The sequence below is a fragment of the Hippopotamus amphibius genome, chromosome 11 (assembly GCF_030028045.1).
Source record: "Hippopotamus amphibius kiboko isolate mHipAmp2 chromosome 11, mHipAmp2.hap2, whole genome shotgun sequence".
NCBI lineage: Eukaryota > Metazoa > Chordata > Mammalia > Artiodactyla > Hippopotamidae > Hippopotamus > Hippopotamus amphibius.
The window spans coordinates 74,029,206-74,044,064 of record NC_080196.1 but is presented as its reverse complement, the minus strand read 5'-3'; positions in this window follow the sequence as shown (position 1 = coordinate 74,044,064).

Below are 14,859 nucleotides of genomic sequence, written 5' to 3'. Positions count from 1 at the left end.
GGGTGGGAGGGAGGCTCAAGAGGGAGGGGATATGGGGATATATGTATATATACAGCTGATTCACTTTGTGGTACAGCAGAAGCTAACACAATACTGTAAAGCAATTATAGTCCAATAAAGATGGGGGGGGGAAGGCAATAATAGTCTTTCTAGAAAATTCAAATGCTAAAGTAAAAGTGTATATCTCACACCCTCACACTACAGGAATCTACTCATCCTCCCCCTCACCTCTGTTTTAGCCTCCTTCCTTTCTTCCAATGCATTTGTAATGATTTTTTAATTTAAAAGTTAAAAAATGCAACTACAAATTGAAGTTCATAAAGAACATAAAAATGTTTATCTTGTATGGGTAAATTGTATTGCTTTGTGTTTAAAACAACTTTAAGGAAAAAAGTTCCAAAATTTGATTGGAATTTCTAATTTTTAAAATCAAAAAAGACTCAAAACTGCCTTGGGTGGATGAGATAGTTTTGAAGTTGCTGCATGACATTATTGTACAAGATCAAGCATCAGAAGTTTTGTTTTATTAATAGATTTGAGAAATAAAAAGAGGGAAGGGAAAGAATCAATAACTTGAGTGCTATGTACCAGGGGCTTACCTTGTAAGAATGCTACGAGGTGGGTATTATGCCCAAGCCACAGCTGGAAAAACTAAGGTTCTGAGAGATGAAGTAATTTGCAAATGAGTGATCAGGCTAGACCTTTAACTAAGTCTTTCTGGCTCCAAAGCCTGCTTCCTTTCCAAGACCGCCCTTGCCACTCAGAGTTGTTTGGGGCATTGTCTCTGGCCGGGCTGCTGATGGGATTCTTGTCAAAGTCACAGGCAAGAATGTGTCTGCATAAAAAGTTTAAATCGTTAAAAAAAAAAAAAAAGAATGTGCCTGTACACCATCCCACGCATGTGGCTCAGCTCATCTTCATGAAAAAGCCCCCAAACAGAGCAAAACTCTCATGACCACAGCCAGGCACCTCCTTCTAAAGTCACCCACTCCAAAACTTAGCAGGAACCAGGCCTAACAGGAAATTCAATCCCTGTGGCCCCACCCTCCTCATTCGAATACTTTCTCGTCCCCCCAACAGAATGGTTCCACACTTGTCAGAGGATTCTCCTTGTTATCACCCTCCCTCCCATCCCCATGGCTCTGTGTGTCTCCCCTCTTCTGTCTGCTCTAACCCCAGTCCTGACCCAGTGGGATTACCCGCAGCTCAAATCCCTTCCTGCACCATGCCCCTCAGCCATCCTTCTCCCAACTGTGTTGAGTTGTTGTAATTCCACTCTGCACCACATCCTTGGTATTTCTCTAGACTTTGCTTCTGTTACTTTTGACTCCTCCAACGGAGTTTAAATTCTTCAAAGCCAGACTCTGAGTCTTATGTCTTTTATTTTTTCAGGGTTAGTTTACATCTGGCGATATGGTAGGTGGTCAAAATGTATTAATCATTGATTGAATAGAAGATTCAGGGATTGTGTTCTCCATATCTGCATGGTCAGAGAGCCCACCACTCCTCCGCAGACACCCACAACACATAAACATAGACATCTGCGTTCATTTCAAATGAGGCCACGTTTGTTATCACTGCCATTTACACCAGCAGAGACTGTAATGTGTTTGTTCTCAATTTTGCACTGTCCCAGTTTCTGCTCTAGCAGGACTTGCTCTAGACAGGACTGTGAAGTAGGTCAGGATGGTCTACTGAGGCTTCTCCCTCTTCTTCTTGTCATCAGGCCCCTTCACCCAATTAAAAGTCTACCCCAGGGACTTCCTAGGTGGCACAGTGGTTAAGAATCTGCCTGCCAATGCAGGGGACACAGGTTCGAGTCCTGCTCCAGGAAGATCCCACATGCCACGGAGCAACTAAGCCCGAGCGCCACAGCAACTGAGCCTGCACTTTAGACCCCGTGCACCACAATTATTGAGCCCTTGTGCTGCAACTACTGAAACCCACGCGCCTGGAGCTCGTGCTCCAAAACAAGAGAAGCCACAGCAATGAGGAGCCTGCGCACCACAACGAAGAGCAGCCCCCGCTCACCGCAACTAGACAAAGCTGGTGCGCAGCAATGAAGACCCAACACAGCCAATAAATTAATAATTAATTATTTTGGAAAAGACAGAAAAAGACAAAAAAAAAAAGTCTACCCTGGATAATTTGCCTATCTACATCCCTGTCTACATTTCCACCCCACATCTCCCAGATGGTTAACTCAGTCTCTCCTTTTGGAATTTACACCAGACAAGGCTTCAAGCAGCTGGTAGTGTAGCAGACACAGCATTGAACAATCTGATCCAACACCTGTTGCCCCCTTCTTTCCTGATCAGGGCACCAATTTTGCTCAGGCATCTACTTTACTCCACCTTGGGCTATGCTTCAGGGATCCCAGCCCTTTTTTCTGTCCAAAGCTTTTTAATCTAAGCTAGTGATAGTGCTTGGTGTGGGCATGTGACATATTTTGATCTCCAAGACATGAGAGGAGCTGTGTTGGGGGCTTCTGAGAAAGATTTCCTTGCTTCTAAAAGAAATACCCAAGAGGAGAAAGTCTTTTCTTCCTTGTGATGCTGTCCTGAATGGATGTGATGCCTGGAATTGCAGCAGCCACCTTGTTACTGTGAGGGGAGCTATCCTATAAGGGTGGCAGAGCACACAGTGTCACTAAGGTCTGAGTTGACCAAATGGAGCTGCCCTGTCACAGGACTTCTTGCTGTTTAAGTCACTTTCCATTGAAAGTATTCTGATACTGAGTGAGAATGGAAGCGATGGGTAGGGGACAAAGGGTCAGGAGCTTAACCCACGCTGATTAATGTCCATTATGTGCTGACATTTTAAATGTGTCACTAAATTTTACTCTCATTCCAACTTTATATGAAAGTATTCTTGATGATGAAACTGAGACTCAGAGTGGGTGAGAACTTGTTTATAATCACAAGGACAAAAAGTAAGAAAGTATTTGAAAGTAAAAAAAGTATTTGAACCCAGGCAAATTTGAAAGTAAAACTCCTTCTTTCTCCACTGTGCTATCTTATCAGGTCTGTACACAAACATTTGTTGAGTAAAAGTCGTAGTGAAGTTTCCTGTTCTGCATTTTACAATCTTAGTGTTAGAGATTATATCCCCTAGGATAAATGAATTGTTGATAGGGTGCTAGAATTGTTGATAGGTACTGGAACAGTAAGTCCAAGTAATACTCATAGATTTTGATTAATGCCTTTGAAAGGCAATATCTCCATCTTTGTTGTCTACTCAATAAATATTCTTAAGGTGGAAGTTCTGGCCTAGTCTAATTTTTCAGATTACAAATCCCAAATATAAACAGAAAAAAGCCAGAGAAAACAATGACCTTTAGTACAACTTCCTAGAGTTATCAATTGCTAACTATGCCTCTGATCTTTTAAAAAGCATATAGTAACATAATTGGAATCATGCTCATTCTGCTTCTTACAAACATGCTAGCATAGACATTTTCCTCTGGCATTAAAAATTCTTTGAAAATCTTGCTTTTAATGGCTGCATTTAAAATTGAGTATGCTATAATTTACTTAGCTTTTATCCTATTACAAGACCTTTCATTGCTTTTAGTTTTGCTATTAAAAGTAATGCTGGAATAATTATTTCATACCTAAATTTTATCCACATCCCTCATTATTTCCCTAGGATAAATTTCCAGAATTCTAGAGCCAAAGCCAAAACATATGAACATGGTGAAGGCTGTTAATTCATATGTCCCAACTGCTTTTCAGAAACGTTCTGGCAATTTTACATTTCCATCCAGGCTGGTTAAATTATTATTTGAGATGTTTCTGAATGCTCTCACTGTGTAGGCAGACATTATATGCTCTAAGCTTTCTACAATTGCATAGAATAAAACAGGGTAAAAGTAAAATAAGAAATAAAGAATATGGGGGAATTCCCCGGCAGTCCAGTGGTCAGGACTCCAAGCTCTCACTGCTGAGGGCCCGGGGTTCAATCCCTGGTTGGGGAACTAAGATCCCAAAGATCCCACAAGTTGTGCAGCTTGGCCAGAAAAAGAAAGAAAGAGAGAGAGAGAAAGAGAAAGAAAGAAAGAAAGAAAGAAAGAAAGAAAGAAAGAAAGAAAGAAAGAAAGAAAGAAAGAAAGAAAGAAAGAAAGAAAGAAAGAAAGAAGAAGAGGGAGGGAGGGAGGGAGGAAGGAAGGAAGGAAGGAAAGAGGGAGGGAGGGAGGGAGGGAAGGAAGGAAGGAAGAAAGAAAGGAAGGGAAATTAAAAAAAATCAAATGGGACAAAGAGAAACTGAAAACAGGGAAGATAACACAAAGCCAGGAATGAGAGAGAACACAACAGGGGAGGCAGGAGGGACACACACTTGACTTTTCAGCAACCAACGTAGAGGGGGGACACTGGCATTTTTATGGTTTGTGAGTGTCCCTAAGATCAAACCTTTCCAGTTGTACGTGAAAAGACCAACTATTGCAGGCAGAACTGAAACTGTACAGAGCAATGCACAGCTGCCTCAACCTTATCTTTATGGTAACTACATTGGTAAATATCACAGAGCTGATTTGGGGACATTCCTTCATGTTGGCTGACAATCTAACATCAAAGGAATTCAGGAGAACTCAAAATAGTGCAGTTTAGGTACAGCATCTGCTGGTCTGGCTTCCAGGAGGATGGGTGATGGGGAACACTGACCCTTAAATGGTCCTCTAAGTGTCCCTCAAGTCATTGCATGGCTCAGTTTGAGGTTCCTTCTCCAGCTGGTACCTGGAGCACAGGTAGCTTGAGCATGGAGTTAAATCATGTAAACATTGGCATAAGAACTCCTCTCTAATAATAGTTCAGAAACCTGACATGAGCTTAAATAGGAGACTAACCACCCAGCCAGGACGTAGATAATACCCTGGAACAACCGAGATGGATGCTACTGAGCCCTGGTAAACACAGAGTGCTTGACCATAGACATCAAGTGACCATATGGCCAGAACTTTCCATCACGAACTAGGTTCTGTCATAAGCTTGGGTGGATGCAGCAATAATCCATTGTAAGGTGGAAGTGGTACATCTGGGATCAAGTCTGAGCAGGATCACAGGGCACAAGCAAACCTATACTGTTGCACCTCTCTCAGCTCCCACTTGCTGCTCTATGGGGAAGACTTTAGGCCAACCTGATGGGGGAGGAATGAGCTCAAGCCTGGGTCATGGCCTGCCTGGTAAGATGGGGAGATGTACACGGGTATGAGCTGAATATGGATGGTGGCTGAACTGTAGACCCATTCAGAGGTGGCTTGAAAAACAGAACTGCAGGTGAAGAATATGGTCATCCATGTTGTATGGAAAGAAAAACGGCCCAAGGTGAGTCTATATATGACTCATGGCAGAGGAGAATGCCTGGACTTGTGGCCAGGTCCTAGGAAGGAAAAGTGTTGGAGAACTGGGGAGAAGGAGCTCTGGAGGAGTCCTGTGCGTGAGTCACGGGCGAGGGCAGAAAGTAAAAAGATTTTTGTAATATATGTTAATGCTCAACAGAGAGCATTCACCACAAGAAAGGCACTAAATGACCAAGTAGACAGAATGACTTACCAGTGGACATCAACCAGCCTCTATCATTGGTGTCCCCAGTGCTGGCATGATGGGCTTGTGAGTGATGCAGCCCTGGTGGCAGGGATGAAGGTCATTGAATGGGCCTCCACTTACTAAGTGGGCTCCCACTTATCAAGCCTGATCTAGATACTGTGGCCACTACATGGCCAATAACAGGCCTCAATACTGTCTCTAGTATACCATAGTCCCTTGAGGAGATCATCTGATCATTCGGTGGCAAATTGACTATATTGGACACGTTTCATCCTAGAAAGCCAATGATTTCTTTTGACAGGAATAGACACATGCCAGGTATGGGTTTGCCTTTACTCCTGCCTGTGGGGCATCAGCCAGCCCCATTATCTGGGAGCTTATGGAGTATTTGTTGAGCTAGTGGACTAGCACAGAATCCAGAATAATGTTATGTCAAACCATGAGACCCACTTTACAGCAAAGGAGGTACAGTCATGGGCTGAAGACCATGGCACCCACATTACCCAAAGCTGACAATCATTTGTGTTGGGCTGGCTTGTTGAAGCCATAGCTGAAGGACCAATTTGGAGATGATGTTTTACAAGCATGGGGTACCACCTTCCAGGACACAATACACAGTTTAAGTCGAAGAGCTGTCTGTGGCGCTGTGTTCCAGAGGAAGACTAGGAGGATCTGCAGGCTGGGGGGTGGGGAGCGGGAGTGGCCCCACTTCCCTTCACTCCCAATGATCCACTTGTGTCTCCTGTCCCTGCAACTCTAGGCTCTGCCAGTTTACAAGTTCTGGTTTCCAAAAGGGGGAAGACTTCCACCAGTTCACATAGTAATAGTTCCATTAAACTATAACCTATGGCTGTGGCCTGGGCACTTTAGGTTCTTTGTGTCCAGGGCAGCAGGTGACAGGGGAGTCACCATCTTGGCAGGTGTAATTGACCACGGTCATCAGGAGGAGGGAGGGCTGCACTTACACCGTGGGACGGGGAGAAACTTATGGAATCCAGGTGACCTACTTGGGTTTCTCTTGACCACTTTTTGATGGTAAATGGATAAAGGATGAAACTCCAGCCTGAGAAGCACATGGTCACCAGGGCTTGGACCCCTCAGGGATGAGGATCTGGGTCATCCTCCTGGGAAGTCTTCAGGCTGGGCAGATGGGCTGGCTGAGGATGAGGGGAATCTGGAACAGATGTTCGAGGAGTGAGATGAGGAGCATTAGTTGTAATCCTGAGACCAGCGGCAGCAGCAGGGGGTGTGATGTGTCCTACCAACTTTCCTCATCCATGTTTCCTCCCAGGAAGAGGGGCCCACCAGAATCCTGGAGGACCTACTCCGGACTCTCCTGTGAAGTGGTTCTGAGTGTACAGCGGGGGCCTGTCTGGGACGTGTGGCTCCCTAACTGGATTCCTCTGCAGAAGGACAGTTATTCAAGTGCTGTTGGCCGATAACTCAGCTGCTAGCCCCCTGGGACTGCCTCAGCTGCAGAGCGCCGCCTTGCCAAGGTCATGTTGTCTTCCTGGGGCCCACATCTCATGACATCGACATGGGAGTATAAAGACCCAGCCTTCTTTCCCTTACTCAGTGCTACTCTGATCCAGTGGACTAAGTGCTAGGGTCGAAATGCCAACTCCAGAGCTTTCATCCCTTGGTCAGATGTCCAGATTTTGCCTGAAGCGTTTGATTTTTATTTGGATGTCTAGCATTATGGTGCAACTCTCCCAGCTGCCTCGGTTTCCAACATTTGTTTAAAGAGAATCTGGGTTAATAACTGTAAAGTACTCTATCACTGGGCCAGTAATTTGGCCCTTGGGAATAAAAGCATGTATTATGGATGGGCCCAGAGGAGGCACATCCTAACTGGAAGCTGCCTTCGGCATTCTGCTGAGGCTTTGACGTATGCATGCAAGAGCTTTATTTTTTAAAGTACTGAGGACCCTGAGTGCTGATCAGCTGAAATCCCAGTCCTTACATTTTATTGCTAAGTTGTTACATCCATAGCGGCAAAAATACAGCAGACACTGGCACACAGGCTAAATTATTTCCAAAGTTGAGACTGGTTTCACTTAATCTTTAATTGAACCAAAACCATTTAAGAAAAGCCAAAAAAGCTGAGTTCAATCCTTAAGGAAGATGGACTAGAAGACTTCCTTGCTATGGAAATTCTCTCACAGTCTTACATGGGAGCAAGACTGGACCTCAAATTTAATTTTGTTTGCGGAGATAACAGAGCTCCTTCCCCCATGGTTGAAAATGCAGAGTTTCATATTTTTATTAGCATATGACTTTTGGAGCCCTTGTTTGGCAATTTTGTAGTAATGTCCCAAACTGCATCTTAAAATCGTGTATGTTTCAAGTGTGGCAGGAGTCTCATTCTTTCAGTGAACATTCCTTGGTTGGCTTCTTACAGCTTAGAGGTAAGTCTAGGGTTACCCTGCATGGCAGCATAGGGTTACCAGAACTTCAGTGAGACTGAAGATTAGACGGTGAGCCACATTAAATCAGAAACTGTATTTGCCTTAATCTCTTTGCAGCTCCAATGCCAAGTCCAGGCCCTGGCACAGAGTAGGTATTCACTGAGTGTTTTTGAATGAATGAATGAATTCACTCAGATTACCTGAGGGTCTACAAGCTTCTCAGATATGGAACCAAAGCTTCTGATGCCCTTTTCTCTAATGAGATTTAGAGTCTGTGTTCATGAGGTGTATGTGTTCGTGAGGTTCTTCTCTTACTGAGGAATCTAAGGCATGTAGCTACTAGCTTGTAAGGGAGGCCACTGGGCAGGCCAAAAAAAAAAAAAAAAATCCTATATTTGCACCAGGGCTGGTAGAACAACAATAATGGCTTCACTGAAAGCACAGCCTCCCCATCCCACACCCCAAATCAGCACTGATCCCCAGTATGGGTCTGGAATGTGCCTGAGGGGCCTGAAAGTGATTTTAAGGGGCTGTGACTTCATCTTTGTGTGTGTCTGTGTGTATTTAAATGAACTGATACTCCATGTATGTGTATGTGTGCTGTGTGAGAAGGAGGGCAGGGGGTATTCTGGAATTTTGAGTTGAATGAGGGGCCTTGTGCTGGTACAGGATACCCGCACCATTCCCCCCCCCCACCACACACACACAAGGTGCAGCTCAGACAAGCTTAAGTCACAGCCCCTCACTGGCCACTGCTGGCTTCGATACCTTTTATGCAGGTATAGGATTCTTAGTTCCCCCCAAAAGTGGGATGGGGATGAAGAAGGAACACTAAACAAAAAGTGGAAGGGTGAGTGTGTGAAAATCCAAAGAATTTCATTAGAAAGAGAAATGTCAGCAGAAGCTCCCAGAAGAGCCATGATCAAACGTGATTTCTAGACAAAACGGTTCTTGTAACATCTGCCTTCAGTCTGGTGCCAGCATTCTGACCCCATGGTGATGTGTCAGTCCCAGGATGGGACCAAGGCCCTGACTTGTTCCGTAGCAAGTCCTGTCAGAGCTGGGGCTCAGCAGGTGGCCTGAGGGCCAGGGCATTCTGTCTCAATCCCAGGGTTAGTCCGGCTCACAGAGGGGGCAGGGCTCCAGGAGCTCCCAACAGAAGGTGAAGAAGCATGGGGGCCAGAGCAGTGTCCTGGAGGTCTGGGAGCAGACGGCAGGTGGTGGACAAGACAGACCAGCTGCCTGGAGGATCTTAAGGCCGTTAGAGCTTCTGTAGGACTCCCGACAGCCCTCCAGTAGGACTCCCGACAGCCCTCCAGGACCGCGGGGGCTCTGGCTAGGTGAAAGGTGCAGCAGCAGAGGAGCTCTGCAGGTAGAAGCAGAAATGCGATTGCTAAGGACTGATGCTTAATGGCAGGAGCAAAGAAAGCTTCCAGGTTCTGGGAAATCAGGATCCTAGGCAGGCCCCGGACAGATATGCAGACACAATGGGTCAAAACTTGTTTCTGGAACTGGCCATAAAATAACAATAGCTGGCTTAATTCGAGGCATGCTACGTGCTGGCATTGCATCTGACCCTTGAGGAGGACGACTTCATTCAATAGTCACAAATCTCTTGCCATGGTAATATCTTTCAGATGGAGGAAAACTGAGACTTAAACAGCTTAAATAACTTGCCTAAAGTCATGAGATCACAGAAGCTAGTAGATGGGGGAGCTGGGCCTTAAACCCAAGTCTAGAACTCTGCTGTCTGTGCGTTTAGCTACTATACTGCACTGCATGGTGAAAGCTTGCTCAGGGGAGCAGGGGCCAGGTGAAGGGCAAATGAAGGTGAACCCCAACTGGGGCCGGTCCAGCGCTGCCCCAGACATGTTCCCACACATTATGTCAGGTACTCTTCACAGTGTCCTTGTCCTCATTAAAAAAATTTTGTTTCCAGTGAGTGATCATATAGAAACTAAGTGGCTTGCCTAAAATCACACAGGAAGGAGGCAATAACCCAGTTCATGGGACCAGGGTGCAGGTCAGAGCAAAACTCACAGCAAGACCGCTCTGAGGCTGATGTGCTGTGGAGAAGGAAGAGACCTACAGGTCAAGAATGTAATACCTGCTATGCATGTGGTCTTCTGAGTCCGAAATCTGAGTTAGTAAAGGTCCTCTAGGATAGAGAGCGATTTTGAAGACACACAACTTCAAGGAGTCTGACTTCCTGTATTAAGTGTAAGGAGTGGCTTTCACCTGATATGACCCAATGATGCATTTATTCTTCATAAGGAATGAGTCATGGGTTTAGTCCTCACATTGAGCTCAACACCTTACACCATCTCCCTGTTCAAAGACAGCTGAATCAGTCGGTGCTATTATGGAGTAAGTGAAAGCTCATTTTAACTTTAGCATATGTGTCATTTCTTTTGAGTTCCTTAAACTTGGGTATAATTAATTAGTCATACCTAGCCAAGAGAATTAGGCAGGTTATTTCATGCTCTTTTAAAAAAAGGTTGTAAAACTGACTTTTTATAATTGTTGCACGTACTGTTTAGTGAATGGTAAAGATTTAACATAAGATTAAAGCATCATAGGATTAGAAGCTGCCCATCAAGTAATCATCAATCAATGTTTCTTAACTACCCACTCTGAGTCCCAGGCCTGAGGCTGGAGGGTCGTTTGGAGAGATCATTTAGACTAGTGCTTTTTAAACCATCTGTGAAGAAAGACCATTTAGAAAAATTCCAATCCATTGTTGACCAATATTTTGTAATATACAATAAAACTGGGTTATGAGAAAAACAATCACATGGTTGGATGTCATGGTAATATAAAATTGCTAAAAATGTTTATAAACACTCTCAGTTTTTATACTTTTTCTCATTGCAGTAACAGTTCATGGTCTGGCAGTGGTCCACAGACCACACTTTGATTAGCAATGATTTAAACAAGGCATGACCATTCTGAAACCATCCAACAACTGAAAAACTAGCTTTTGCTTTTTCTTTTTCTTTCAATTTTAGAATTCTTTTTGCTTATCATGTTAGTGGACTTTCCAATGCTTGATGAACTTTTTAAAGAAACTATTGTTCAAGGTAAGCCACACTTTTCCCAACTGAGAGATAAGGGAGAAATACTTCCTTCAGAGACTAACTTATGAAAGATACATAAAAATGAAAGAAGGCAATATAAAATATAAACCCAAGCTGAGGGGAGAAAAGGAGGCCGAGGTCTCACAAATGGTAAAAAGCCTACTTTCAGAGAAAACCTATGACTCACAAGATAGCTACTAAAGGAGTATCTGACTGTGTGGAATTCACATAGATACAGAATGAAGAAATCTAGTTTTATGAAATTGTCCTTTCTGGCACTGTTCTTGATGCCGTGGCAGAAAGCATATTCACAAGAACTTTTGTGTTTTTCTTGGTTTTTTTTTTTTTTTTAAAAAGCTTGGAATGAAATTAACAGAGCATTTTGGCAAGAGTGAAAAACCGGGCATAAAATTCATGACATTGAATTTTACTTTTCCCTAGATTCTTACCCAGGGGAATAAGCTAGGAAAAAAAAAATAAGAAGAGTTAAACTTAAACTTAATTTGTCTTAAAGACATCAACTACATAGAAAAAATGTTCTAAATGCAAAAGTCAAATTCTAAAATCTCAGTTTCCTAGATGTGTCTAGAGATAAAAACTTCCTCACTCTAATTGGAAAGAGTAGTCTATATTTCACTTTTAATGCTAACTCAAGGCACTTGAGAGTAGAACCTGCAATTAGTAGGTGATACTGATCAGCTCATATTGGTGATTATGAAGACATGAGATTCTGACTACTGTGGTTGTCTACTGTTGTGTAAGAGATCACCCTAAAGCCAGTGGCTTAAAACGATAACTCTTCATTTGTTCATGATTCAGCAGCCTGGGCTGCCATCAGCTAGACAGTTCTGCTGGTCTCACCTGGGATCTCTCAAGCAGCTGGCTTGATCTGATGGCTTGAATGGGTCTTTTAAGACCAAGCTGGCTTTGCTCACATGCTTTGCATGGTCTCACATATTCTAGAATCTCTCTCTACATACCTTCTTTCTCCAGCAGGGTGGTTGGACTTCCTTATGGTGTGCAGTCTATGATCTAAGAGGGAGAATTCTAGGTTGACAGGCACTTGTCAAATCTCTGCTTGCATCAAACTTGCTAACATCTCATTTGCTAAAGCAAGTCATGTGACCAAACTCCGACTCAGTGTGGGAAGGAACAACATAAGGGCAGGAGTTCTGAGAAGCATGGTTCATTGGTGGCCACCGATGTAATAGTTAATTATAAAATTAAAAAAATTTTTTTAACTAAAAATGTTTAAAAGTTATATAAATACAAATCCTGTTTTTCTGAATGAGGTAGAATTACATTACTTGGAAAATCCAGCTGATGTTCTAGAGATTGTAAAATGGTATCAGTATTTGGGAGAGCTCTTTTTTTAAAAAAATAATTTGGCTTTCATTTTATTTTAATATTTTATTTATTTATTTGGTTGCCCCAGGTCTTAGTTGTGGCTCTTGGGCTCCTTAGTTGTGGCATGCAAACTCTTAGTTGCAGCATGCATATGGGATCTAGTTCCCTGACCAGGGATCAAACCCCGGCCCCCTGCATTGGGAGGGCAGGATTTTAACCACTGCACCTATGTTCAAGTGCACTGGGGGAGGGGAGGGGATAAGAGCTGGATAGTTATGCTGAATGGTGGGGAATGTGAGGGCATTTGGAGCAGCAAGTTCTCCCAGATGTGAGGTACTGAAGAGCAGGGAAGAAAGAACACTAATTCTCCTCTAGGCTCAGTCTTCCAGACACATCTGTTCCAGACACTCTGCTAGACCCTGGGGATACAAAGTGTATTAAACCTGGTGCCTGTCCCCAAAGAGCTCACTGTCTAATACGTAGGCAGATCTAATTGCTCCAGCAGAGGGGTGGATGCTATGCTGTGCGGGCATGGTGACAGGAGCGGCCAACTCTGAGAGTAAAGGGAGAGTCCTGGGGAAGGCTAGGGAAAGTCTGCCGGGTAAGGTGATGCTTGAGGTGAAGTTTCAAGAGAAAATCGGAATATACTGGTCACCAAGCCGGAGAAGGACATTCCTGACAGAAGATATAGCTGTGTGCAAAGTCCTGAAGACACATTGAGGAATGGGAAATCATTCGATTAAGCGTTGGTCCAACGCAGGCAGTAATAAGAAGACGCTGCAGAACTGAAGGTTAGGACCAACTTACGAACCAGCCTACTAAGGAGTTTAGACTTTATCCTAAGTGATAAGAAACATTAAATATGTTGAGCAGTGTAGAGACATGATCAAATTTACATGCTAGGAACAGTACTGTCCAAAGGAACTTTCTGCGATGCTGAAAATGTCCTATAAATCTTCTCTGTTCAAAATGGTACCACTAACCACAAGTGGCTGTTGAGCCCTTGAAATGCAGCCAGTGTGACTGAGGAACTAAATTTTTAATTTTTAAGCTTAAATTTAGACAGCCACATATAGCTCTTGGCTACCATATTGGACAGGTCAGCTCTAGAAAAATCCCTCTGGCAGCAGTGTGAAGGATGGGTGGGATGTGGATAAGACTGGAGGGAGCTGGAAGCCTGTAACAGCTCAGGTGGGGAAAATGTGGTCTCAAATTAAGGCGGGGGCCATGGGAAAGCAGTTGAGGTGACCAAACTGAGAACTATTTAGGAGATGAAATGGACAGAATTTGGTATCTTATTTGACAGGAGGGAGCAGCCCCAATCATGAGAAGAAGATGGGTCCTCAAGGCTAGGGACAAATAAGTACGCTTGGGAGGATGAGGCCACATCCAGAGTCTGTGGAGCGGGAGAGTCTGGGTTGATGTGGTAGACAGTCAGACGTTGTGGCAACACCTTGATCTGGCACATAATGCTGGCCTTTCATTGTTACACAAAATAGATTGTAACAGAGAGAGAGGCTGGAGGCAGAGAGAGCAGCAGGGTAGCTGCTCTTGGCATGGTTGAGAGTAGTCTGGACTAAGGTAGAGATAGCAGGAGGGGAGATAAATAAGTGAATTCAGGTGAATGGTAACTAATGTTATTTAAACATAAGGGATCGTGGAAAAAGAACAACCAATGAGAAAGCTGTGTTTTCCAGTCTGATAGAGGAAAGAAAGGGAAAAGTGAATTGATGATTATAAAGCATCTATGAATTAGCAGTATGGTACATACATTCACAAAAATTATCCTCTGGGATACTAGACAAATTGGTGTTGTCATTGATGGAAATGGATTGGCCAAGAAGGGTGCACATTGGTAGGTTTCACTGCATATATTTTGAAAAGGAGTTATATCCTAAGTGGAAGATCTTTTTCTGTTTATGTTTGTTGAGGAGGTGAGGAAACGGAATGAAGGATGTCTAAGCAGTGGGGTTAAAAAAAATAATGAACAGTTTTAAGAGATTTCTTTGATAGTGGGTAGTTTCAAGGTAATGGATCCGATACTATTTTATTTGCTGGCCCACATAAATGGAAACAGTTAAAAGGACTTTGGCCGTCAAAGTTAATAGGAAAATACTTTAAAGAATGCTAAGCATAACAGAGCGCAGGCAACAGGCAACAACTCAACCGAACAGGTGTTTAATGTTATTGGTCCAGCTAAACCCAAGTAAACCCAGTTCAATATTCCAACATAATTTTAAAATAAAACAATAAGCCTGCTTAGTTTGTGAGATGAGAAAAATGGAGTCATGACCCATGTGATAGCTTAGTTTTAAGGCCTTGGTTAGCTTCTTATTTACCATTGAACATTTCATTAGGTGGGTCTTCTTTCTGCTTCTGTATACTTAAAAATATTACAATAATCATTCAGATTGATTAGTTAAGGTAACACTACTTTAACTTCAAATAAACCCCCGAATCTTGGTGGCTTGGTTTAATGAAAGT